The 27946-nt window shown below is 42.7% G+C and overlaps 1 long non-coding RNA gene and 1 pseudogene across 3 annotated transcripts; both read left to right on the top strand.

The window, feature by feature from the left end:
• The first annotated feature begins 1165 nt into the window (after nucleotides 1-1165).
• Nucleotides 1166-27946, top strand: LOC133907794 (uncharacterized). Of its 3 annotated transcripts, none has more exons than XR_009908027.1 (3): nucleotides 1166-1210; nucleotides 1324-1362; nucleotides 27623-27946. It is a non-coding gene; the product is annotated as an uncharacterized LOC133907794 (long non-coding RNA). The 3 variants fall into 3 exon arrangements; XR_009908028.1 differs by having other exon boundaries at nucleotides 1166-1241; XR_009908026.1 differs by lacking the exon at nucleotides 27623-27946 and having other exon boundaries at nucleotides 1166-1241; nucleotides 1324-1422.
• LOC133907962 (uncharacterized) lies at nucleotides 25643-26746 on the top strand (annotated as a pseudogene).

Here is a 27946-nt window from a genome sequence, read left to right as displayed (position 1 = left end):
ATCAAGCACCCAAAAATCATCTGATTCGACCACAACATCTATGTCCCAGACCATTTCATTCCTTTCTGTTATCCTCAAGGTCCAGGAGTTAGCTGTGAAACAGGAAGTGCTTACGGATCTTGCATTGAACATCATGCCATTGCTATCGGCCACTCTGATAAAATTCATGACGCCACAATACTCACTGACACCTACTGTCATGTACATAACGAACAATGATTGACCATGGATATGATGATCCAGGCTAGGCAGTTGAGCAGGTAATGCCAGGTACTGGAGCTCAGGGTTGTCATTGAACACCTTGTAGAGCAAAATTACGCCTTGGCAATAATCAATCCAGCAAAGGTAGCTCCCGAACAGGATGACCGCGTCAGCGGACTAGTGCCACAGGAGGTGCTTCAAATCTAGGTCAGGGCCATAGATGACCCGCGGCTTCTTGACCTCCCACCGGATGGGCCTGGAACTGGACCTGGACAGGAAGATGACGTGGAGCTCAGGCTCCTCTGTCCTGATGACCTGCAGCTCCGTCACAGCAACGTCATCATCGCCATGGCGCAGGACGATGATGTCCAGGTCTTCTACCCTGCATAGGTGCTAGTTTGTGTAGCGGAAGGTCCCATCCCCGAACAGGGCCCGGAACTCGACCATGGTGCCGTCAACGGAGGGGAGCAGATCCAGCGACGGGGAGCCGTCACCGGTCCTGTAGAGGAAGTAGTCGTACATGTCGTAGGGGTAGGTGCGGCGGGGCACGGGGATAGGGTAGGTCATCTGAAAGAGCACCGCGTCGTGGTGGGTGGCCACGGCGGAGAACCGGTCAAAAGGATCCGTGCCGCTCGGCCACGACAGGTAGAGGCGGGCGGGCCGCGGCGGGTCGCCGAACTGGAAGCAGACGCGGATCTTGTCGTCCCTGGAGTTGGTGCCGAACGCCTCGGTGGGCTCGCCGACGGGGAAGGAGTCATCGTCCCTCCAGAATACGTAGCGGTCGAGTAATACTCAGTCGGGGAAGTAGAGGAGGAGGCCATGACCGGGCGGAGAGGGGTGCGTGCGGTTCACTGTGTTGGGCTGGGCTATCGAGTTGGGCCGAACCAGATCTGAACCTCGTCTCAAAGCATGGAAGCAGCAATGGAGGACAGGACGGCGCAAGAAGCAGCAATGGAGGACAGGACGCCCAAGTGGAAATCCCTCAAGAACAGGAGGCTGCAGAACTGGGGTGCGTAGCGCGCGGTGCCCTATGGTGTTTGGTTGGGAATTTCAGCTTGTTCCTTTCCTTGGCCCTTGCGACCTGCGAGGTCTAGAATCTTGATACGGTGTTGGATTGTGCAGGAGGTGTGGTGCATGAGAAGGGGCTCCTGCCGCAGGCCTGTGAGTACTCACCGAAGCTTGCAAATTTTTAGCTCTGTTTGTGAATTGAACTGTTGAGATCAGGCTTATCTTTGCATAATTGAAGTGACACTTCAGTATAACTCGGTCCCAGTATGCTTGTCGTGGAAAGGGCTTTTCTTGTTCGAACTCTAAACATTAGCTGGTCTGCATAAGAATACAAATTTTAGAATAACTCCAAAAGATTTACAAGTGTTTGAGAACCACCAAATAGCTAGTACATGTAAATGATAGCCCAGTGATTTAGTGTTGCTTCTTGAACAACAGCTACTTCTTTCTTAGCTGGGCGAAGTTTTGTTCTTTTCCTTTTGTGGAGGAATCACATGCGCAACATAATGATCATTTGATCATTTAATGGCTTGTGTGTCTGACTGGCTTAGTGTGCGCTTTCCTAACAAATCATATATGCAAGGGCTTCAACTTATAGATCCCCTAAACCACCTTCCCCTCGATTTGGATTATTTGGAGATTCTAGTACAAAGGGCTTAGGCTTAGAGGATAAGCCAACAAGTTCTCACCTTGCTTGTCCTAGATCTAGCTTTAAGAGGCACATAAGCTGGAGCTACTCCAACAAGACCTAAATGTCTTCCAAACAGTCGGAAAGTCAATCTAGACTGTATGTTTGTTTGAATATTAGGTACTTGGGAGTTTCTCAGTTAGAAAAATAATAAATTACTCCCTCCGATTTCAAATATAAGTTGTTTTAGGATTATTCTTGGTCAAACTCTTTTAGCTTTGACCATCAATGTATTAAAAATTACATAAATTGACAACCAATTGCTTTCTATGAAAATTTCTTTCTGAAAGTATTGCATTAGAACTGTCACATCCTTTTATTTTTACTGTCCTAGCAGACAAAGTTCTATCAGAATATAAAAACTCGACCGACCTAGGAGAGACTAGATGGCATTATAAATAAGAAAAAAAATATGCACCCAAATTCACGTCGAAGATGACTCGAACCTGAGTGGTCTAGACGTACATCCGCACCCTCAAACAACTGAGCTAGCTTATCTCCTAATTCTATCAGAATAGGTTGATTTGTTTTCAGTTTTGCCTATTTGATTTCTGCATAGCAAAAGAAATAGTAATACATTTCTCACAAGTTGCATTCTTAGACATGTGTTTTTTACTTGTTCAAGTATCAATCAGTTTTATCATTGAAATTCAACTTTTCATACATCTGGTGCTATAGTGCCTCCTTGGCTAACAAAGATAACCGACCAAATCTGCCAGTCTCGCTAACGTGCCGACTGGTGCTGAAAGTTCACAAGAAGCTTTTCAAAATCTAGAAACTCTAAGGCCCTCCACAGTGTAGAGTGAAGCCAGAGAAGGAAAACGGGGGCCACGGTTGTCAGTTGGAATTGAGCATTGCATGTTAGAATTGAGGAGGGTGAATAAACGTCTTACAAAACTTCTTTCGAAACGTGATGACCTACTCCTACTTATCACTCAATGTACCTCAAAAGATCAAAAGCGGAAGAAAAAGAGAGAAACAAAGGAAGGAACCAAGAACTCATGACTCGATGGATGAAGTATGAACACACTGTTCAATATGAGGTCAATCCATGATCTTAGTCACAAAAAGTTTAAACCTTTAGAAAGAAACCAAATAAGATGGACACCGGGCAAGAAAAATCTTCAAGTTGATTATTTAGAGGCAAGGAAATGTAATACCCAAATTTTTACTATTGTACACGCATTTTATGCCCCTAGCAATAAGAAGATCAACATCTCAAGGTGCTGAAAATTTTTGCCCAAAAGAGAAACGAAAAGCACAAGCCAAAAGACAAACTCGCAACAAAACGCGGAGCCAAAAGAAATAGACTAGAAGGAGATGAGCACGAGCAATTGAAGAAACTTGCACTTCATTAAACAAAGATGTCAGTCCTATTTTAAGCGGATTAAAAGAAGTGTTTCTTCTCCAAAAGCTCTAACCTATTACAAAGGCTAAACCTATTCTCTCATCTCCTCTAAAGCCTATCTCTTAGATCTCAAATGACTGGCTCAAGAGTAAGCACCAGCCCTCTCCCTCTATTTATAGGCCTAGGGAGGTTGCTTAACCTTTAAGCATCATTGTCCCCAAAATACCCCTCGCTAACAATGGTCTCCTACCAAACATGGGGCATTTTGGTTCGAATTTTTCTCCGTTCATAGAATGGCTGTGACACCTTCATGACTTAGCTTCGCCTCAACGCTAGCTTCGAGATGATACCACGTGTACTACATCCTTCCATGGTTTTGAGGTTAAACCGCGAAACTGCCTTGCACGCTTCTCAAAGCGTGGCTCACAGCTGCTTGCCCTGACCTCAAGGAAGCATCCCGATATCGACGCATGCCCTCCGTTTTGCGATCTTGACCGCTGGCAAGTATCCCGCTCCCGATTCCTCGGGCCGCCTTGTCACTTGCACCGGCATCTCTTTCGCTTGACCTTGTTGACATGCCGTCTTCAACCATCACCTCATCTTTGCTTGACCTCCAACGTGTACCGCTAGGATCACCTTTGACTCGATCGTTTGGCACCAAGCCTCTCATTAAGCCCCGATCATCCTGTCGTCGACCGCTAAGTTGCATTTATCACCTACACACTATGAGACAAGCAAAATGCATCTCCAATACCATCATAACACTATTAGAAGTTAGTCAAATCCAAATCCTATTGAAAAGTACACATCTCAGCAAAAATGTGAACACCGGATGGTCCGGTGCTCACACCAGTATAAGCACCGGACCATCCGGTCTGTACTGCCTCCTCTGCACTGGACAACTTCTAAAAATTGCTCCGGTGATCAATTGGGCTCAAACACCGGACAATCCGGTCAGTAGACCACCACCAGACACATTTTGCATCACTCTGTTAATTGCTCTAGTGATCAATCCGGTGTTCATTGAGCACCACACCGGAACATCCAGTGAGGCAAAGCCACCAGACACATTTTGCATCACTCTGTTAATTGCTCTGGTGATAAAAAAAAACTTCCGACACCGGACCTTCCGATGTTCATCGCTATTTCTGCTTCTGAGTTGGAAAAGCTCTGGTGCTCTCTCATGTTACACACCATATTATCCGGTGAGGTCAAAAATCCTCTCACGGGACTTTCCAGTGAGTGTAAACTTCCTGCACCCAAGTCAAACACACTGAACCCAATCTCCGCCAACTCGTGTTAGTCATGATCAAAGATAAGCATCAACAAACTCATGCTAACAAAGCTCAAACCAACTCGAACATTGTCAATGGCTCATCACAAGCAAACTAAGACACTTATCCACTTGATTTCTCAATCTCCTTCTTGATGAGGGCATTGACAACACTTTTAAAAGCACAAAGATCGGAACTTTTGATTGAAAAGTCAGAATATCCGATGTTCCCAGAGACTTTTGAAGGTTCTTAGCCCTTTGCCTGTGTAGGTTTGTATCTATGCCATATTTTTGGGTTTGTATTTATACTAACATGTGTAGACTTTATTGAAATCTAGCCATGATCTTATTTCTAAATTTTAAACATGTCTCGATTGCTTGCTAATATGCTATAATTTGTTTTCAGCATGCTTAGCTTTTCTTGTCAACTAGTATGTGTAGGTCATATAACTAGTATGGGTAGGATGTATTGCACATTCATGTGTTGAGCATGGTTTTGGAGCCTCATTTGATCTTACTCGTTTTATTAAATTCTATTTGGCTCTTTGGAGAAATTAATGGAATATTATATTATGTGGGAGTATTATGCTTGGTGCATCTTACTTACTTATAAATTGTGAATATTTGAGAAATACCACTTAGAATTGATATTATTGCTTATCTAGCATCTATGTGGTATGTCAAGCTCATATAAAGGTTAATTTTGCAAGAATTCATTGATCGATATTTGGTTTTAAATTGAAACTTGAGATTATTGGTACTTCTTTAGTGATCTATTTAATCTCAAGATTTTATTTGGTCCGAATGAGATCAAATCAACTATGATTTTTATGTGTTTACTTGTGATAGTTGATTTTGTGAAGAATGCATTTGAAGCATGATGTTTAATTTCTAAAATCTTTCTTCATATACTTCTTGAAAGAAAGTTGATCTATGACTTTGTAGCATCTAAACCCTTAGTTAAGTGGTAAATATTTCGGTGATTAATGACAACCATATCATTATGACTAATGCGTATATTTTGAAAAATTCAAATTTTTTAATCTACAATGATTGAATGGTTTTCTTGGTCCCTCATGAAATTCTATTGATCGATCAAATGATTTTTACGTCAAGATTAAGGACATTCTAGTTCTAAGTGTCACAAGGTGATGAAGGACACTTAGATTAGTTATATGTCATTTATTTTTGTCTTTTGACCATACTATAAAGGGGGGTTAAGTATTGTAGCTTGATCTAGTTGAGCCTAAGAAATAGTTGGATGCACACTTGCGAAAATCTAGCACTAGGTAGCTCAAATAAATCCATGGGTGAGAAGTTAGAACTCAAAGTCGATTAAATTAGACGAGTTATAGGAAGATTGCTCTCACCAGATTGTCTGGTGTTAGAGGGATTTTTACTCACCGGACTATCTTTCATTTATGAGAAAACGTTAATTTGAACTCACTGGATTGTCCGGTGATGGAAGAAAATACACTGGAGCATTTAATAGAAGAATTATTTTTTAAAGAAAAGTTAAGTTATATGCGCCGGATTGTCCGGTGATCTGAAATGTTCAAACACCGAACTATTTAACAGAAGCTTGGTACTTTTGGAGAAAATTAGAGTTGATCTGACCGTATTGTCCGGTGTCTTAAAGGAATCATCACCGGACCATTTAACAGAAGGTTCATATTTTCGATGAAATAGAATATAACTCACCAGACTATCCGGTGATGCTATATGGAAGAACACCAGGGTATTTTGCAACGGCTACTGACAACTGTCAAATTAGCAGTCTGAAAAAGTTAACTCACCGGATTGTCCGGTGTTAACTGAGACGTGTATACCTGACCATTCGGTGTTCAAAAAAAAGTGAGTGGTCAGCTCTAAAAACTCTCCTACTTTAGAAATCTTGCAAATTAATGCGCCGGAAGAATCAAGAACTCGAGAATTATCGTATTTGAAACGCACTTTCAAATCCTCATCTAGCAAATGATATACAGAGAAGGTTGTATCTCAGATGCTCAACCAAAGCTATATATTTGAGAGTGAAACTCTCATTTACTTTTACCGTGTCTTTGACTTTCACTCTTCTTTTCCGATCATCCCCGAAAGTGATGTACTTATGCCGCTTCGTCGAGGTGAGGCTGGAGAACCATGATGCATCTCCGTCCATATGGCGCAAACAACCGGAGTCAATGAACCACTTGTTCTCCAGACCTTTGTCTGCCATCTACATCAAATAAGACATGCTCGAGTGCTCAGTGTTGGGATGAGTAAGAAACTTCCTGGGAATTCAGCACCGAGACACTCGAGGAGCAGAGGTAAAAGCAGGTGTATGCATATCAATCCTAGCACACTAGGGGCGAGAGCCACGACTAGAAAAGCGTGGTCCGCTAAAGCGCTGCAACTCAAAGCATCTTACACGTGATCCAAGACCATATGAGTCATGGTAGGATCCACGTCGGGCATCACCTATAGGACAAAACCGAGAAGCACTAGAGACACGTGAGTAAGAGCGATGAAAAGGCTCATGTACACCAACGGAGGGGCAGTATATGTCCCGAGTACTCGACTCCCACTCACGCTGCTCATCCCTCCTACGACGAAAGCAAAACCCAATCAAAATGACTATCTCTCTGGCAGTAGGTGCAATGATAGCATCTCTCATGAGCACGACTGTCGGTCACTCCAGACTCTCTCACAAGCAGTCTCATCTTAGGCTATGGAGCTTTCTTTGGTTGTGGAGTGGGTGTAGGATCGAATATGCGCAAAATAACCAATCAGAGGGGGGGGGGGGGGGAGGGTGAATGATTGCGGAAACCAAATTCAAATATTAACTCGCCCAAATCGAAAACCGATTTAAATTCGATATTCCACTCAAAAAAGATTGTACACACTCTAGTAAAAACGATGTAGAGAAAGATCTACTAGTCGGATTGCTCTCAATTTTGGTCAACAGATTCTAGATTCAAATACGAAACTAACTCCACAAGAATCGAGTAAATCAGATATGTGGATCAAGAATTATGCCTAGGCAAAGCAGACTGTGTCAACCAGAATTGAGTAGATCGAAATCTAGTCGAGTTGACCAAAAAGCTACTCGAGATTAAATCAAATCCATTCAAAATTTTCTCAGATCAAATACTAGATATTCTAGCAAGGTTTTGGATGGATTAAATCAAGATGAAACTTGATAAAAGCACAAAGTTAATAAAAAATCAAAACCAGCACGCTGAATATAGAACAAAGAGAAAATTTCGAAACAACAACTCATCAACTTACGAAAGCACCCAACTAGGATTTCCACGAAATCATTTCCACGAAATTCCAAAACAGCTCTCTCTTGAGTTTCTCTATTTCTCTGCTGCGTTGTGCTGCCTCATTTTGCGTTGTCCTAACCAATACAACAGACATATCTATTTATAGGGTAGCCACACGCACAAACATGATCGAATCGAACTACAACTCCAAGTCGTATTCAATCTGGTCTCTATCCTACTCTAATCATAAGAGGACAAACAACTTCCACTAATTAAACTAATTAGCCAACAAATCTTACATAATCATGCATGCACACATCCCATGCACACATGCATGTGCGTAACCAACTCAGAGTCCGTCTTTGACACTAACTCTTATCTTAAGTCCAGCCACCACACGACTCTCTCGTGCCTGGTCTGACTTAAACACGAATTAGTCTTCACGTCCTCTCACGATCAGATCGTCTCTTGTGTCCATCGTGAAACATTGGATCCGTTATCGACCATGTTCGCCTTTGAGCAACACCTGCACGTGAATCAAACAACAATAGAGTACGAGCACAAGTCCTTCCCGACTTGACTCAAGATCAGTTCACGTAACACCACGCAAACTCCAAGTAAAAACAACACGTTAACATAAGCATACCCAACTAATGATAGCGCATCAAACCAACTATGCTAGCAACTCATGAATATCATCCTAATGTCATTATGCTAAATCACTTTACTCTGCTAATTTCATCAATCAAACCAATTTTTCATCATATGATCTCACAGTGGGTTTCTTCTTGGTAGGCTGTGGTGTGGGTTTCTTATTGATAGGTTGTAGTGTGGCATTGATTTTAGACTTTTCAGCTTCTAGGGTGGTAGGTGTGGTGAAGACTATTTTCCCATCCCTGGAATAAGCAACCCTCTCAAAACCCAAACCAAGCGCCAAACACGTCTTATCAGCACACATCTTGGTCTTGGCCAAGATCAAGTTCATTTTATCTTTGTCTTCTAAGCATTTCTTCACCAGAGAAAAGAGATACTCATTCTCGACCAAAAGCTTCTCAACTTGCTCTCTTACCCAGCTGAGTTTGTCCTGAAAAATGGTGCAGGTGGAACAATTCGACCGCACATCCTTAGAACTCTCAGAACTCTTCAATCTAGATTCCAACTCTTTAATATGCTTGACTTTCAATTCAACATCCTTTGCAAGCAAAGGGCAATTTTTGCAAGCACCTAGGAGAGTGGACCTAGACTCCTCCTCAAGGGACTTCTTGTTAGCAATCTCAAGCCGACTGGCAACTTAGCATGCAGAGACTGAAGTTCTGCAAGTTCAGCCATCACAACCAAGCAACTCTCACATTCCTCCTCATCAGACCTGACCTAAGCAAAGCAAGTTCAGAAGATGCAGACTCATACTTAGGCCTAAGGTCCTTCAACTCACGCACCGCTTTCTTAAGAAGCCTATCCTGACTAACGAGAGCGTCATTCAAGGTATCGATTTGAGCAGAAAGTTGGTCGTAGGAAGGCATTACCTCAGAGGGATCATGCTCGAGGTCGTTGTCATCGTCGTCATTGTTCGCCATGAAGCAGAGGTCGGTGAAGTCCTTGGCCTACTTCTTGTCTTCATGGGCTGCTCCTCCTCCTCCGAGGTCTCCTCCTCACTCGAGAAAGTGTCGACGTTGCTGAGAGCCGCCACGAACACCCTTGAAGCCGCCTTGGTTGCCTTCTTGGCTATCTTGTCGCTGTTCTTCTGAAAGAAGGGTTTCTTGTCCTTTTTCTTGTGCTTGTTGTAGTAGTGGTCGCGGTCCTCCCTCTTCTTAAGCTTGGGGTAGTCCACTTTAAAGTGGGTGGTATCACCACAGTCAAAGCAAGCATGAGAACCGCTCCTCCTCTGGTCTCTTCTGTTGTTGTAGAAGCGAGTGAACTTTTTCACGATGAGAGCAAGATCCTCATCATCCAAAGTATCCACTTGCTCCTCCGCGATAGAAACTAAGGAAGACAAAACAAAGCCACCAAAAGAAGCATTTGCATAAGAAAGGCTAGCTCCAGCCTGATTGCCAACACTAGGACCTGAAACCAACACCATGTTCTAAGACAAGGGGTTTTTATGGCCTAGACGAGATGCCTTGGCGATCTCGGTGGATTTGAGCTTGCTGAAGAGTTTATCATAAGTTAATGTGTCATAACTGGATGACTCTTCAATGCTCGAAATCTTAACCTCCCAAATGCTACGCTCAAGAGCATAGAGGAGTTTGATTGCTCTCTTGTGATCAGAATATGGCAAATCACCAGTAGAGCGAAGATTGCTAATGATTCCATCAAAGCGAGCAAATATTGCATCCAAATACTCTCCGGAGCCTTGCACAAACATTTGATACTCTTGATTGTTAGTGCTTTGGTGTATGGTCTTAATCTGATTAGTGCCTTCATTAAAGACACTCAGAGTAGACCAGATCTCTTGGGCCGTATGGATGTGCTGGACCCTATCAAATTCGGTCCTACTCAGGCTAGCGAACAATATATTGCGAGCCTTGTTGTTGGACTCATATTAATCAATTTGGGTCTGAGTGGTGTGAGCGACAGGTATCTCATATCAGGAGTCCACAATCTCTCATATTGCACTTACTTGACTTAAGAGATAAGACTCCATGTGCACCTTCCAATACGAAAAATCACGTCCATCAAAGTAAGGAATTTCCTCATGTCTCTCCATGTCGCCTACGGATCACAAAAACCGGTTAAGGTCAACTGGTGATCTAACTGGCTCTGATACCAATTGCAACTAGAGGGGGGGGGGGTGAATATACGCATCACAAAATTTCTTTCGAAACATGATAGCCGACTCCTACTTGATCACCCAACGCACCTCAAAAGATCAAAAGCGGAATCTAAAAGAGAGAAACAAAGGAAGGAACCAAGATTCATGACTCGATGGATGAAGTATGAACACAATGTTCAATATGAGGTCAATCTATGATCCTAGTCACAAAAAGTTCAAACCTTTAGAAAGATACCATACAAGAGGGACACCGGGCAAGGAAAATCTCCAAGTTGATGACTTAGAGGCAAAGGAATGCAATACCCAAATTTATACTATTATACGCTCATTTTATGTCCCTAGCAACAAGAAGATCAACTGCTGAAAATTTCTGCCCAAAAGAGAAACGAAAAACAGAAGCCAAAAGACAAACTCGCAACGAAACGTGGAGCCAAAAGAAGGAGACTAGAAGGAGATGAGCACGAGCAATTGAAGAAACTTGCACTTCATTAAACAAAGAGGCCAGCCCTATTTTTGGCAGATTACAAGAAGTGTTTTCTCTCCAAAAGCTCTAAACTATTACAAAGACTAAGCCTATCCTCTTCTCTTCTCTCCTCTAAAACCTATCTCTTAGATCTCAAATGGCTGGCTCAAGAGTAAGCACCAGCCCTCCCTCTCTTTTTCTAGGCCTAGGGTGGTTGCTTAACCCTTAAACATCATTGTCCCCAAAATACCTCTCCCTAACAATGGTCTCCTACTAATCACGGGGCATTTTGGTCCAAATTTTTCTCCGTCCATCGAACAGCCGAGACACCTTCATGACTTAGCTTCGCCTCGACGCTAGCTTCGAGATGATGTCACGTGCACTACATCCTTTTACGGTTTTGAGGCCAAACTGCGAAACCGCTTTGCACGCTTCTCAAAGCGTGGCTCACAACTGCTTGCCTTGACCTCAAGGAAGCATCCCGATGTCGACGCGTGCCCTCCGTCTTGTGATCTTGACCACCGGCAAGTCTCTCCCGCTCTCGATTCCTTGACCCGTCTTGTCACTTGCACTGGCATCCCTTTCGCTTGACCTTATTGACAAGCCATCTTCAACCATCACCTCATGCTTTTCTTGACCTCCAATATGTACCGCTAGGATCACCTTTGACCCCGCTCAACCTTATCGATCGTCTGGCACTAAGCCCCCCGCTAAGCCCCGATCATCCCGCCGTCGACCGCTAAGTTGCATCCATCACCTGCATACCATGAGACAAGCAAACATGCATCTCCAATACCATCACAACACTATTAGAAGTTAGTCCAAATAAAAATCCTGTTGAAAAGTACACATCTTAGCAAAAATGTGAACACCGGATGGTCCGGTGCTCACACCAGTACAAGCACCGAACCATTCGGTCTGTACTGCCTCCTCTGCACTGGACAACTTATGAAAATTGCTCCGGTGATCAATTGGGCTCAAACACCGGACAATCCAGACAGTAGACCACCACCAGACACATTTTGCATCACTTTGTTAATTACTCTGATGATCAATCCAGTGTTCATTGAGCACCACACCAGAAAATCCGATGAGGCAAATCCACCAGACACATTTTGCATCACTCTGTTAATTACTCTAGTGATAAAAAAAATTTCCCACACCGGACCTTCCGATGTTCATCACTATTTCTGCTTCTGAGTTGGAAAAGCTCTGGAGCTCTCTCCTGTTACACACTGGACTATCTGGTGAGATCAAAAACCCTCTCACCAGACTATTCAGTGAGTGTAAACTTCCTGCACCCAAGTCAAACACACCGAACCCAATCTCCGCCAACTTGTGTTAGTCATGATCAAAGATAAGCATCAACAAACTCATGCTAACAAAGCTCAAACTAACTCGAACATTGTCAATGACTCATCACAAGCAAACTAAGACACTTATCCACTTGGTTTCATTTGCATTAGAGCTACAAAACAGCCAGAACATTTGTGTTTGGCTACTCCATGTAACCAATGTGGAGATGTATTTGACTGACAACAAGCTACTCCATGTAACCAATGTGCAGATGTATTTGACTGACAACAAGCTACTCCATGTAACCAATGTGCAGATTATTTGATTGACGACAGTTTACGTGGCCAATTAAGTAGAAAGGGGAAACATAGTGTGTATAAACACAAATACTGAATAGTTGTATACCATTTTAAAAGTAGTTGCATATAGAGGTGAAAACGGGAAATTATATTTCTCAACCACCCAAAGTCTTGTGGAGCAAATATGGATACAACAATGACATTACTACATAAACCCCTATATATACCGATCCATCACTGCCGGTTCATAAGCCGCGTAAGAAAAATACAGTCATCGTGGCACGAACCGACAGTGATAAGGGCATCACTACCGGCTGTTGGTTTAAGCTGGCACTGATGCCCTGCTCCATCTCCACCGACCGGCAGTGATAGTAGGGAATCACTGCCGGCTTGTTATATGAGCTGGCAGTGATGTCTCGACTATATAAAAGTCACTCTCTCCTTCCCCTAGCCCGAGCACACAACAGAGAGGAGCTCTGTTTGCTCGGTGGCGGCCATTTTTGGTCACCAAGTTCTTGGCTTCAAAATTTCGAGGAATCCTCATGCCCTAGGTGTTGTAAGGTATGTAACTTCATCTTCAATCCATTTCTAGTTAAATTTTATTTGCTAAATTGCTCTAGATTTTGAAAAGATGGAGATGCACCTATGGCCATGATGTTTTAAGACAATGTAGATGCAATTATATCTCATTTATTATACGGAAGCTTCAACTAGTAGCTTATGGTGGAAAATGTCTTTTTTATTGATTTACATTAGCTATAGGTTGGAGCATATTTATTTTTTAATTAATTTAACAAGCTCATATATAGAAACTTTTGTTATGAGCATATTTATTTTTGATTTATAATGAATTGGAAAAATTAGCCATGATATTTAGGTATGTTGCAAGCTCTAATTATATTTTTATATTTTAATTAATTAGCATACTCATATATGAAAACTTTTGGTATGAGCATATTTATTTTGATTTTTAAGGAATTAGAAAATTTCTCCATGATATTTTGGTATGTAGCAAGATCCAATTATATGTTTTATATTTTATTTAATTAGCAAGCTCCAATATATAAACTTTATTTATGAGTATTTTTTTTATTTTTACTTAATTAGTCCTACAAAAGGGTTGAATAATAAAGAAAATTTCTAGGGATGGTACCAATAAATACTCATCGGAAGTGTACGCGAAAGCATACAAAAGGCGGCTCCTCCAACCCGAGCCAATTGCCAGTAGGAGATGACGAGATAATTTATTTATTGGTGATCGCAAAATTTTCTAGATGTTATGAATTGGATTACAATAATGATATAATTGTAGATGGATAGAAGATGGATGTACGATGCGAGCAGTGTGAGCGCAGAGTACAAGAATGTCGTGGATTGTTTCCTGTACGAGCCGCGGCACACAAGTCAAATACATAATCTCAATACATGTGCTGTCCATGTGTCGATTGCGAGAACAAGAAGCAGTTTTTCACCACCCAGCAGATACATTCCTACTTGATGCCAAGGGGCTTTATGCCTGGCTATACTCGTTGGATCGAGCACGGTGAAGCTGAGATCGTACAGGAAGGGCAATACATTGGCAGAGAAGACGAAGACTTGTGCACCGATATGCTGACTGACGAATACATCGATATGCCCCCCGCTGGAGATACGTTGGTTGATGATGATCTAGAGGAGATGTTGGCCGACGCCGACTCCGAAGATCTGGAGCAGATGTTGCGCGATGGGGAGGGGAACTTCACCATTGAAAGAGAGTTTTAAAAGTTCCAGCGTATGGTAGAGGACTCTAAAACACCGTTGTTCCCGGGCTGCGAGAGGGAGCACATAAAGTTGTGTACCGTGCTTTCACTGCTACAATTGAAGGCAAGCAACGGGTGGTCTGATACAAGCTTCACAGAGTTATTACCGTTCTTACAGAAATTGCTTCCAAAGGAAAATGTGCTGCCAAAAAACACATACAAGGCCAAGCAGGTTGTGTGCCTATTGGGGTTGGAAGTGCAGAAAATACATGCATATCCAAACGATTGCATGTTGTATCACAGAGAGCATGCAGACTTGAAAGCGTGTCTCGTCTGTGGTGCATCACGGTACAAGCGTGACCGTGATGATATTGATGGTGAAGGAAAGAATAAAAGGCCTCCTGTCAAGGTGATGTGGTATTTTCATATAGTCCCCCGTTTGTAGCGTTTATTCACGAACAAAAGGCATGTTGAACTGATGCGGTGGCATGTTGAGGAGCGCAAGGATGATGGAATGCTGAGACACCCCACTAATTCTACACAGTGGAGAAACATCGATAGGAAATATAAGGGAGCCCTTTGCAGAAGATGTGAGGAATATAAGATTTGGGTTGAGTACGGATGGGATGAATTCATTCGGCAATATGAGCAATAGTCATAACACTTGGCATGTGACTCTATGTATCTACAACCTTCCTCATTGGTTGTGTATGAAACGAAAGTACATTATGATGTCGGTGCTGATACCAGGGTCGAGGCAACCTGGTAATGATATCGATGTATACTGAAACCATTAATAGAAGATCTTGTAATACTGTGGAACGATGGTGTGCAGGTATGTGATGCATACAAACGAGAGAACTTCACCCTATGCGCAATGTTGTTCATAACAATCTAGGATTGGCCTGCCTTGGCAACCTATCCGGCTAGACTGTCAAAGGCTACTGTGCATGCGTGCATTGTTTGGATGAAAGAGAGAGCTTGTGGCTGAAGAATAGCCGAAAAATGGTCTACCTAGGTCATCGTAAATTTCTCCGCAAGAATCACCTGTACCGCAGCATCATGAGAGCTTTTGATGGGAAAGTTGAGACTCAATCACCTCCTAAGTATCGCACTGGGAGACATGTATATGACATGGTAAAGGGACTTAGGGTTATCCTTGGAAAGGGACGCGGGAGTATACCGGTTTCGAAATCTAATCTTAGAGCTCCTATGTTCAAAAAGAAATCTATTTTTTTATGACTTAGCTTATTGGCTAGATTTGGTGATTCGACACGCAATCAATGTCATGCACATTGAGAAGAATGTGTGTGATAGCTTGATTGGAACGTTACTAGACATACCTGGCAAAACAAAGGATACACTCCAAGCACGGAAGGACCTAAAATATTTGAAACTCAGACAGGATCTATATCCCGAAGATATGGAAGAAGGCGACAAATATCTTGGTCCCGCTAGCTACGGCATGAGCAAGACGGAGAAAATTGCAATGTGCAAGTGCTTGCATGAAATCAAAGTTCCACCGGGTTACTCCGCCAACATAAAGAGACTAGTAAATATGAAAGATTTAGAATTAACTGGCATAAAGTCTCATGATTGTCATGTGATGATGACACAAATGCTTTCAATTGCAATTAGAGATATTCTGCTATCGAAGGTCCGAAATCCAATCATAAAGCTGTGTTCGTTCTTCAACGTGATATCATAGAAGGTCATCGATCCGACCAAGCTAGATAAACTACAGGAAGACGTGGTCGAGACTCTATCTCAGCTTGAGGCGTTGTTCTTTCCATCGTTTTTTTGATATCATGGTGCATCTCATTGTTCACATTGTGAAAGAGATACTGATTCTTTGCTCCGTGTTTTGAAGAAATATGTTCGTAACCGAAATCGGCCGGAAGGCTGCATGGCCGAGGGCTGGGGAACCGAGGAGGTCATTGATTTCTGTGTCGACTACATGAATCTCAAATCGATTGGTGTGCCTGTATCTCGCCATTAGGGGAGGCTACAGGGAAAAGGGACAATAGTTGCAAACTCATTCCGCACTAACGACCCTGTTTCATTCACGCAAGCACATTTCGCAGTTCTGCAATAATCAGTTGTAGTGGACCCATATATCGAAGAACACCAGAAGATGCTACGCACCATAAACCCAGGGAAGTTCGATATTTGGATCGCGCGAGAGCACCGAGATCATTTTGGCGCCTGGTTACGTAGACAGGTAATGTATAAGCAGATAGAGTGTGCTCAGTTAACTGTGTTGGCTCACAGACCGTCAATTACAATCCTCACATTCCAAGGATATAACATAAATGGCTATACATTTTATACGAGAGCTCAAGATAATAAGAGCGTCAAGCAAAATAGCGGTGTCCGTATAGATGCCTACGACTGCAATGGAAATAGGGAGACCTACTACGGATTCGTAGAGGAGATCTGGGAGCTCGACTATGGAGTATTCAAGGTTCCTCTTTTTCGATGCCAATGGGTCAAACTCCCAGTGGGTGTGAAGATCGACAAGTACGGTATGACTATAGTGGACCAAAAACTCGTTGGATACAGAGAAGAACCATTCGTACTTGCGAATGATGTTATGCAAGTCTTCTATGTAAAAGAGCCAGACCCGGTTAACAAGGAGGAGCGCCATATGGCTCTTCAAGGAAAAAGAATGATTGTCGGAGTGGAGAATGCTGTTGACCAGGAAGACTAGAATCAATTCGACATGCTACCTCTTTTCGGAGAGGACGTCGACCTACGTCCCATGGAAGACACCGATAAACCTCCCTATGTACGCCGTGATCATAATTAAGGGCGAATCGTTAAGGCAAAGTAGCTAAATTGTATTAATTACTATGTATGAATTTGTTTCAGATGCAATTAATATACCTCACTTTTGTTATGGAATCTTTAGTTTCTAGTTTGTGGTGGAAGATGTCTTTATTATTGAGCATATTGATTTTTGATTTTTAATAATGAATTAGCAATAGCACAAGCTAGCACTATTGCTATATATTACTACTTTTTATTTTTAATGAATTACCTAAAGTTATGAGCATATTTATTTTGAATTTTTAATGAATTACCTATAGTTATGAACATATTTACTTTATTTATTTATCGTATTAGAAAATTGAACCAGGAAATTTAGGTATATATAAAATATAATTTTGGTATATAGCAAGTTCAAATTTAAATAAATATGTATTAGGATTTTAGGTCAACAGAATGTTAATAAGTTTACATAGTACAAATTAAATCGAAATCACTTGAGTAGCGCAGTGTTTTGTTCGGTCTTACTTATGCAGGTCGTGGGTTCGAGTCTCTTCGCGCGCACGCAGAACTTTGAAAAAAAATTTGCACCCCAAGCCGCCAGTACGGAATGAGGTTTCACTGTCGGTGGACATATTAGGCCAGTAGTGAAACTACTTTCACTCTTTGTGAAGTTATTGGGCCGGCAGTGAGCCGGCAGTGAAGGTACCCTTTCACTGTCAGCGCTCAAATTGAGCTGATAGTGAAAGTATCATTTCACTGCTGGTCGTTATATTAAGCCAGCAGTAAAGGTACCCTTGAGAAGAATGCTTCCTCTCTAAACCGCCAAATAGTACTGAAGTCCTAGTAAGGTCATTTGCTAGAGCCACTTTGCTGTAATGTAACATGAGCACTATCTTTTCTTCGTAGTAAATTTTTTTGGTGTTAGTGTGATTTGTAGTATATCATTTTTGTATATTCTCTAAAATTTAGGACTGCTATGACATGGTATATTGTTCATCATGGTCAGCAAAGTGGAGTGTTCTCTAGTTGAGAGAAATGCCACGCACAAGTTAATAGATTCAAAGAAGCATGTTACAAAGGATACAAGTCCAAACATAAAGCTGTTGCGGCATACAACAGTCAAGTCATCTAAGTTGAGCTAAAATTGGCTAACTTTGAAAATAAGAAATGTGATTTCACGTGTAAATATGTTATAATTCTAGTTCTGGTTGTAAGAATCATCATTATTTTGCTATGTAAGATGATGACTTGTAAGATCAATGTGTTAACTGTCAGTACCTTTATGCCTATTTTGCTTTGTAAGATGCAGCTTTTTTTTGTTAAATGTGGTTGTAACCTATCGATTCTTTCATGGTTATTTTACTCTTTTGACAACCTCCCTTCCTCCCTCGTCGGCTTTATCTCTATCTTCCTCCTTCCTCTGCTCTTTATATGTAGAATACTCAACCTCTCGTCTTCTTCATATGCAGAACTCCCAAGAAGTGATGGTATCACCAACCGCCAATCCAGGCCAGGTGTTAGAAGGAGATGTAGTGCCGCCGTCAAACATTGAAGTAGGTAGCCCGAGCCACTACCTTAACCTGGACCAAACAGACGCATGTGGAGGTGATGAGATAATTCATAAGTAGATTAATGCATCTGTTGTACATATTATCGTATAGGTTCCCAATAGTTTTTTCGCTTATGCGTAGATGCTTGATGCTTCGGAGGGTCACGATAACGAGTAATCCTAGGAGCGGCATCGTGTCCGAGGTCCCTCGAAGATGCCTACGGGATGATTTGTGATCACGGAGGTCTCACCAGCAGGGGAGCCAACTGCACCAGAGAGAGTTCTGGGGCCATACAAATCAATCTGTGGGATTGCTGTTAAGGATCATGTGCCCATCAACTACAGATTGTGGACTGGTGAACGAGATGATCCGCACGTGGTTCCTGATTCGATCAAGAACGACATCTTGTGGCCCATAATATTAGAGAAGTTCGACTTCCCTGAAGAGGCAAATATGGAAGTAGTTAAGTGTAAGACGCTAATGATCACGAGCCTTTCATTTAAGAACTGGAAGGGGACACTAAATAGAACGTATGTGAAGAAAGGTACAACGCCAGATTTTCGCAAATGACCGCAACTAGAAGATCATTAGCAAGCCTTTGCGGAGTACAAGTTGTCGGAAGAAGCACAGAGGTTGAGTGAGGTGAACAAAGCAAACTTGAAGAAGAACTTGTACTCCCACAGAGTCAGCAGTCGTGGGTACATGAGGAAAGAAAGGCAGTGGTAATAACGGCTAGATGAACTACGACAGAGAGGTGTCATACCAGAGACGGAGGGCTGGAGCGAACGATCGACACACTTCCTTCTTGGGAGGGGTGCTTCTTACTCGTCTGATGGAAGCTTATCCTTTACGACCTTCAAAGACCTGGAAGCGACGTAAGATCTTGCAAAAAAGCTTGCGGAAGCCCACGAGCAGTCTTCACAAGGCTCTTTTGAGCTAGATAAGGATAGGGACGAACTCATCTTGGCCCTGGGAAACAAGGAGCACGGTGGTCGCACATGAGGCGTTGGGGGTGATGGGTTGGAAATTTGGATTCTCAGGCGACGTCAACAGTTACAAGAGTCGATTGAGATCCCAAGCAGCGCGAGATGCAGAATGAGCGGCAGAACAAGCTAAGATGATGGAAATGCTTGAAGAAGCGCTAAAAAAGGAGAGGAAACATACAATAGAATAAAAATAGCACCAGCAGTGTCCTAATCCCTCATGCGTCAATGGGGTGTCATTGTGAGCAAACAGGAACGGCTGGAAGCATCTCCTGATGGTGCGTGCTCCAACCCCGGTGGTCGTCGGAGTAGTTGTGCGTCTACGGGAGTTCCGGGAGCTGACTCCATCACTTATTCTGTGGACCTCATCACAACACAGACACCGTGTGAACTACACATTGATGCTAGGAATATTACCATCAAGGTGGCTTCCGACGTGGCTTATCCCCGTGCCTCCCATAAACAATTGCACGGATGTTTGATATCGGAGGGCTACACTATCGTCAAAGTAGACGAGATAGTTGACCAGTACCACCATGTTGAGGTAGACTACCCCACAGAGGAGGGGGTAAACACTATGGAGAGAACGAGCACACATTTATCGCGTGGGAGAAGTCCTACATAGTGTTTCCACCAGGGACAGCTCCCGAGAACCTTTACTCTCCGGTACACCTTGGGCTGTCGTCGCCTCTTAGATCCCCCTCTCCTAACCCATCTCCTAGAAGAAGTCCACCTGCTCAGCCATCGCCTCAAAAAAGTCCACCGCTCAAGAAGCCAGCACCATCAAAAACCCAGCCATCAGCTCGGAAAACACGATCAGGTTCCGTAGCATCAAGCAGACGACATCATCTAAAAAGTCGGTGGCATCTAAGAAGTTGGTGGAACCCAAGGATGTCTATTCACTCACTGCCGAGGAAACCAAAAAGATTGTGGATGCCAGTGTCACGTTTTATTTCCATCCTGCACCACCTCCATCGAAACCTATTGTGCCTGAAGATGCCGTGAAATTTTTCACGAAAATGGCCAAAGTTAAACAGACGGGGGCGGCTTCAAGAAAGCCGCCGACTGACTATGAACGCATCAGTAAGAAGCAAGCCAAGGGCAAGTTAGGCCCAATCATTAAGGATGCTCTAAGCATTACAGACTTCCTAGTTGAATCAAGGGTAACAGTAGAGGAACTAGCACGACTTACTGTGGGAGTGAATATCCAAAAGATGGATGTTATATAGCCGTTTGAGTTAACCAAATCTTTGGTCAAACTAGATATAGAAAGAAACCTTACGACTCAAATACGCCAATTACATCAATGATACATGGAGCATTCCAGACAGGGTTTTCAGGCGTTCCTCGTAAGATATACAGATGATTATTTCCTCAACGGGGATGGCTCCTTCTGGGTGTATTTCAAGGACTTGTATGAATTGTATAAGGCAGATGACCTCGACATGGCTATAGTCAGAGTGTGGACTCTATAAGTGACTTATGCATATAGTTCACGTTATATGATCTTGTACCTTGAAATTGCATAGCTAACTTCTCTTTTTCGTAGAATGGAGATCCAAGCATGCGGACAAGACTTAGATAAGAAAGTAGGATTCATCAATCGTAGGCTTATGAACCAGAAACTTATAAGGGAGAATCCAGTTACTGAGGACTACTTATTGAAATGTCTGCTTCATCACAAATACAAGAAATTTATACTCTTACCCTAAAATTATGAGTACGTGTTTGTGCGCCAGGGCGTCCTTATTTTATGGGCAACTCGATTTTAGTACTAATTTGCTATGGTGATATATTTTGCAGTATTAATTGGATCTTCCTTGTCATCCACCCAGACTTGAGCAAGATCATTGTCTTGACTCCCAAAAGAGAGATCAAACAACTTACTAACACCTCATTGACATGCTAAACATGTTAACTCAATCATTTAATCTTCTCGACGATTGCATCTAAGTTTAATTGGTATTCATATTCATGTATAGGGTGTACACAAGATTCCAAAAAAAGAGTATCATCTACTCTCCATTCAGGAAGCAATATGATGTAAAAATCGACTTTTCGGTACGCAGGGAATATTCATGTCTTGCATTTCCTACTGAATCAAAAGGTTCAATTCATTCCACTAACGAATCGTTCCCTCTTGAAGTATATGAGGTAGGCAGCCGGCAACAATCTCTGCGCATTTTATGTTGTTATTAACATGCACGCATTCATCACGTACGGAGACGCTGTTAGGTTCAATGATCTTGAGGTATGAAATAACATATCGATACCTTCTTTTCAATTTCTATGCATGTTCAAGGACTAATTCTTTCGATTCTTCAAACATAGTGCTTGAAACTATGCACAAATACGTTACAACCTACAGAAATACATGCATTCAAGAACAGATCATCGAGTTCTTTTTAGAACATATTATCAACCCAAACAGCGAGTTTTATGAACTGATCGTGCTGTCCACGCGTCATAGATCTTCAGATGACACCATTCTTTCTAGTAGAGAGTATGCGACAAGGAGGAAAGCTACCAAGGGGCTTGACAACGTATTATATTTCGCCAAATGACACGATATTAATGTATGTCATTAATTACTATTTATTAATAAATGATATGAATTACTATGTATGATGCGAAATTGGTATCGACGGGATGGCCTTCCATCGATGATGCGAAAGAGGAGCAAGAAGCACCGGCAAGGAAGCGTGCCTATGATGAGGATGAGAGGCTGGTTTGTCAGCTGTGCGCTGTGGAGAAGCAAGAAGCTGTGTCCCGCAAGCGTGCTCAGGAGGAGGAGGATGAGAGGGTGGCCCATCAGTGTGCTGCGGAGGAGGTCAAAGGCTCAAACCGTTGAGGCGTTCAGACGTCAGACTTCGATGTCTTTGACACGCAGGCGAGCCTGAAGCTTAGGCGACGCTGCGGTCGATCAGGCGTAACCAGGTCCAACGCTCCACCACCATCCCCCCCCCCCCCCCCCCGTCCCCGGATGTACACACGCCAACAGTCGACAATGCGGAGACGCGATCCTCATCGCGGGAGAGGAAGTAGAGGTAGAGGTAGAGTGATACTGGACTGGCTAAACTCGACCGACTTTTTAGGGCGTGACCTGTGAGAACTATTATGTACATATGTGTGTTTATCGATGCCTATGACTTGAAATATGTGTTCATTACGATATATTAATGAAGGTGCATTTATTATTGATTTACATTAAATATATGTATCATTGTATGCATGTATTGAGAGAGAGACAGAGAGATCGAGGAGTGAGAGGGAGTACAAAGAGGACAGAGAGAGGGAGGAGGGGAGGGAGGAGAGGCAAAACACTGCCGGCTGAATCCTTTAGTGGGTAGTGATTTCAGGTTTATCACTGTCGGCTGAAGGATTGAGTCAGTAGTGATGCCTTGGGTATCACTGCCGGCTGAATTCTTGAGCCGGCAGTGATAAGGCCCTTCACTACCGGTCCACCGAGCCGGCAGTGATAGTCCAAGGCATCACTACTGACTCAATCCTTCAGCCGACAGCGAAGAGGGTTTTTGCAGCAGTGTGACTATCCGATATTATCTGTGCCTAACTTCGAGGAAAAAAAAGTGAAACAAGATATATGATGAGTGTGGTATCCGTCTGAAGTATCTGAATGTCAAGTGTTACAACGAAGCATATTGTAATTTCACTTCAAAACAGGATAATAAATAGGTATACTGCCATATATGAATAGATAGAAAATATAGAGTGCTCTTGTTTTCACATCGGAGCATCACTTTCTCTATGCTAACTCTAATTGCACCCTTATGTTGTTTAATGTACTGTGTAGGGATGTAATTGTAACTGAAGTAAATAATTTTCATCCATCCAACCAACGAAAGCTTGCGGCTATATTCGCTCCAACTCCAAGCAAACAATTTAGGATAAGATACATGATGAAGAAATGATTACCCAACACTATCCGTGTCTAACTCTGAAAAAAATATAGGTTGTGAGACAAGATGAGTTATATCCATCCGTATCCAATCCGATTACACTCCATAGTTGCATACCGCTAAATTAACAGAATGACATAACTATGCAACTAGTTCAGAATTGCAAAGAGGATGCTTTCTATGATCGGAATTTGCTCGTTCATCTACCACAAGTACCGACACAACGGGATAAGAGTAAAAAAGAACATGACGTTCAAAACAAACACCCCTTTGGCTACTCATGGGGAAAAAGCTCATAATAGTTAACATGGTATCACATTTAAATGTGTTTCATAATTCTAATGCAGAATATGTTGTTGTACTTAGCGGAACAATATCAGCATAAGAGACCCAACGTAGGAGATTAGGCACTGCCATATTTCCTTTTTCGAGCATGTGGGTCAAACGCCCTGTTGGAGCTTCCTTGGCCTTTCTTGTGTGCACTGTTACAAAATAAGCACGTGATCATGATCATGGAAAATGATACGAGATTGAACTTGAGCACATATCAGAGAAAGAAAGGAAAGGTGTGCAGATTAAAAATAAAATGCCAGATCACTTGGCCACTCGCTGATAATAACCAAAAAAGAACCCCTCGTTTGTAGGGACAACTCTATAAAGATAGGAAGATCCCAAAAAACTTGTACTGATAATTTGAGTGCAAGTCACAAGATGAGCAATTGGCTCATAATAAACACCATTACAAGTTATCACAATTCTAGTTTCCACCATCTAATAGACATAGTGACCAGAAAACCAAAAATTTAAGTACGCCGTTTTATGAAATAATATTGCTTTTGTCAATTAAAACTGAAAAAGAAGGAAGCTGATGTTAGAGCTACATCGCTATCCTTATGTTCCACAGAATTTCCTAGGGCAAAAACCAAAAGCTATCTTCCTCACAAGCATCTCACCATTCCCTCTCCCTCCGTAGCTTGCCAGCCAATTGTTAAAGCTCCAGTTCATCATATAGCAACATTTGGTATACCATGACACAGAGATATGATGAAAATACAACTAAAGGGATCAAAATGCGAATCAAATTCTCAGCTAATGCCATAACCCATATTGATCATAATTCAAAAACTTGCCTCAAATTTGAGGTCCTAGATACACTCGGTTTATTTTTGTTTACTGGTAAGTGGTAAGAAGCAGACTTGGTTCTAGATAGATTCAACACAAATAGGGTGAGCAAGTATCCTCATATCATGCTTCTAAGATTGGTAATCTAATGAACAAAACATGCATGGGTAAATAGACAAAACCAGTAGCAATCTACATGCATGGATATATACTGTACCAATTAAACAAGTTACATATATAAGATGAGATTACCTGTGCAGCTTTAAGTATGTGGGGAACTCAGTGGGAATAAAGGACTCAAAGCACCAACATCTTGTCTGCATAAACATGCTCTCCTTAGTAGAGGGGTTTTCTTCCGCCTTGATATATTTGAAGGATGACTTGAGAGTCTTCTTAGCCATGTCAAAGGCAACCAGCCACGTCTCTCCGTACTCATACCCCACCTCATCCTGATTTCCTGCTGGCTGCCTCATCACAAAGTACATGATGTTTTGGTCATCCAAGCTAACGTGAGTACATTGTAAGTGTGTGTGCGGGAGTTGCGCTACACCATCAAACACCCAGAAATCATCTGATTCGACCACATCATCTATGTCCCAGACCATTTCATTCCTTTCTGTTATCCTCAAGGTCCAGGAGGTAGCTGTGAAACAGGAAGTGCTTGCGGATCTTGCATTGAACATCATGCCATTGCCATCGGTCACTCTGATAAACTTCATGACGCCACAATGCTCATTGGCACCCACTGTCATGTACATAACCGACAATGATTGGCCATATACATGATGATCCAGGCCATGCAGTTGAGCAGGTAATGCCAGGTACTGGAGCTCAGGGTTGTCATCGAACACCTTGCAGAGCAAAATTGCACCTCGGTAATAATCAACCCAGCAAAGGTAGCTCCCGAATGAGATGACCGTGTCAGCGGACCAGTGCCACAGGAGGTGCTCCAAATCCAGGTCAGGGCCATGGATGACCCACAGCTTCTTGACCTCCCACCGGATGGGCCTGAAATTGGAACTGGACGGGAATATGATGTGGAGCTCAGGCTCCTCTATCCTGATGACCTGCAGCTCCGCCACAGTGACGTCATCGTCGTCACGGCGCAGGATGGCGATGTCCAGGGCTTCTACCCTGTGCAGGTGCTGGTTCGTGTAGCGGAAGGTCTCTTCCCCGAACAGGGCCCGGAACACTTGCGCGGGGTAGAAGCCCTGGACGTCACCATCCTGCGCCGTGGCGACGATGACGTTGTTGTGGCAGAGCTGCAGGTCATCAGGACAGAGGAGCCTGAGCTCCACGTCATCTTCCCGTCCAGGTCCATTTCCAGGCCCATCCGGTGGGAGGTCAAGAAGCCGCGGGTCATCCATGGCCCTGACCTGGATTTGGAGCACCTCCTGTGGCACTGGTCCACTGACGCGGTCATCCCGTTCGGGAGCTACCTTTGCTGGGTTGATTATTGCCAAGGCGCAATTTTGCTCTACAAGGTGTTCGATGACAACCCCGAGCTCTAGTACCTGGCATTACCTGCTCAACTGCCTGGCCTGGATCGTCATGTCCCTGGCCAATCATTATCGGTTATGTATATGACCGTCGGTGTCAGTGAGCATTGTGGTGTCATGAAGGTTATCTGAGTGGCCTATGGCAATGGCATGATGTTCAATGCAAGATCCGCAAGCACTTCCTGTTTCACAGCTACCTCTTGGACCTTGAGGATAACAGAAAGAAATGAAATGGTCTGGGACATAGATGATGTGGTCAAATCAGATGATTTCTGGGTGCTTGATGGCGTTGCGCAACTCCCGCACACACACTTACAATACTCTCACGTCAACTTGGATGACCAAAATATCGTGTACTTTGTGATGAGGCAGCCAGCGGGAAATGAGGATGAGGTGGGGTATGAGTACGATGAGACGTGGCTGGTTGTCTTTGACATGGCTAAGAAGACTCTCAAGCCATTCTTGAAATATATCAAGCAGGAGAAAACCCCTGTATTGAGGAGACCATGTTTATGCAGACAAGATGTGGGTACTTTGAGTCCTTTATTCCCACTGAGTTCCCCACGTACTTAAAGCTGCACAGGTAATCCCATCTCATATATGTAACTTGTTTAATTGGTACAATATATATTCATGCATGCAGATTGCTACTGGTTTTGTCTATTTACCCATGCATATTTTGTTCATTAGATTACCAATCTTAGAAGCATGATATGTGAACACTTGCTCACCCCATTTGTGTTGAATCTATCTAGGCCTAAAGTTGCTTCTTACCACTTACCAGTAAACAAAAGTAAACTGAGTGTATCTAGGATCTCAAATTTGAGGCAAGTTTTTAAAATAGGATCAATATGGGTCATGGCATTAGCTGATAATTTGATCCGCATTTTGATCCCTCCGTGTCATGGTGTGCCAAACCCTGCTATATGATGAACTAGAGCTTTAATAATTGGCTGGCAAGCTACGGAGGGAGAGGGAATGGTGAGATGCTTGTGAGGAAGATACAGTTTGATTTTTGCCCTAGGAAATTATGTGGAACATAAGGATAGTGTTGTAGCTCTAACATCAGTTTCCTTCTGTTTTTAGTTTTAATTGACAAAAGCAGTATTATTTCATAAAACGACGTGTTTCAATTTTTGGTTTGTTGGTCACTATGTCTATTAAATGGTGGAAATTAGAATTGTGATAACGTGTAATGGTGTTTATGATGAGCCAATTGCTCATCTTGTGACTTGCACTCAAATTGTCTGTACAAGTTTTTTGGGGTCTTCCTATTTTTATAGAGTTGTCCCTACAAACGAGGGGTTCTTTTTTATTATCAGCGAGTGGCCAAGTGATCTGGCATTTTGTTTTTAATCTACATACCTTTCCTTTTTTTCTTTGCTCTGTGCTCAAGTTCAATCTTATATCATTTTCCCTGATCGTGATCACTTGCTTGTTTTGTAACAGTGCACACAAGCAAGGCCAAGGAAGCTCCGACAGGGCGTTTGACCCACATGCTCGAAAAAGGAAATATGGCAGTGCCTGATCTCCTACGTTGGGTGTCTCTTATGCTGATATTGTTCCGCTAAGTACAACATCGTATTCAGCATTAGAATTATGGAACATATTTAAATGTGATACCATGTTAACTATTATGAGCTTCTTCCCCATGAGTAACCGAAGGGGTGTTTGTTTTGAACCCCATGTTCTTTTTGACTCTTATCCCGTTGTGTCGGTACTTGTGTTAAATGGACGAGCAAATTCTGATCATAGAAAGCATCCTCTTTGCAA

This window comes from Phragmites australis, chromosome 24 (assembly GCF_958298935.1).
Source record: "Phragmites australis chromosome 24, lpPhrAust1.1, whole genome shotgun sequence".
In the NCBI taxonomy this organism is placed as follows: Eukaryota; Viridiplantae; Streptophyta; class Magnoliopsida; order Poales; family Poaceae; genus Phragmites; species Phragmites australis.
This window is presented reverse-complemented; position numbering and strand designations above follow the sequence as displayed.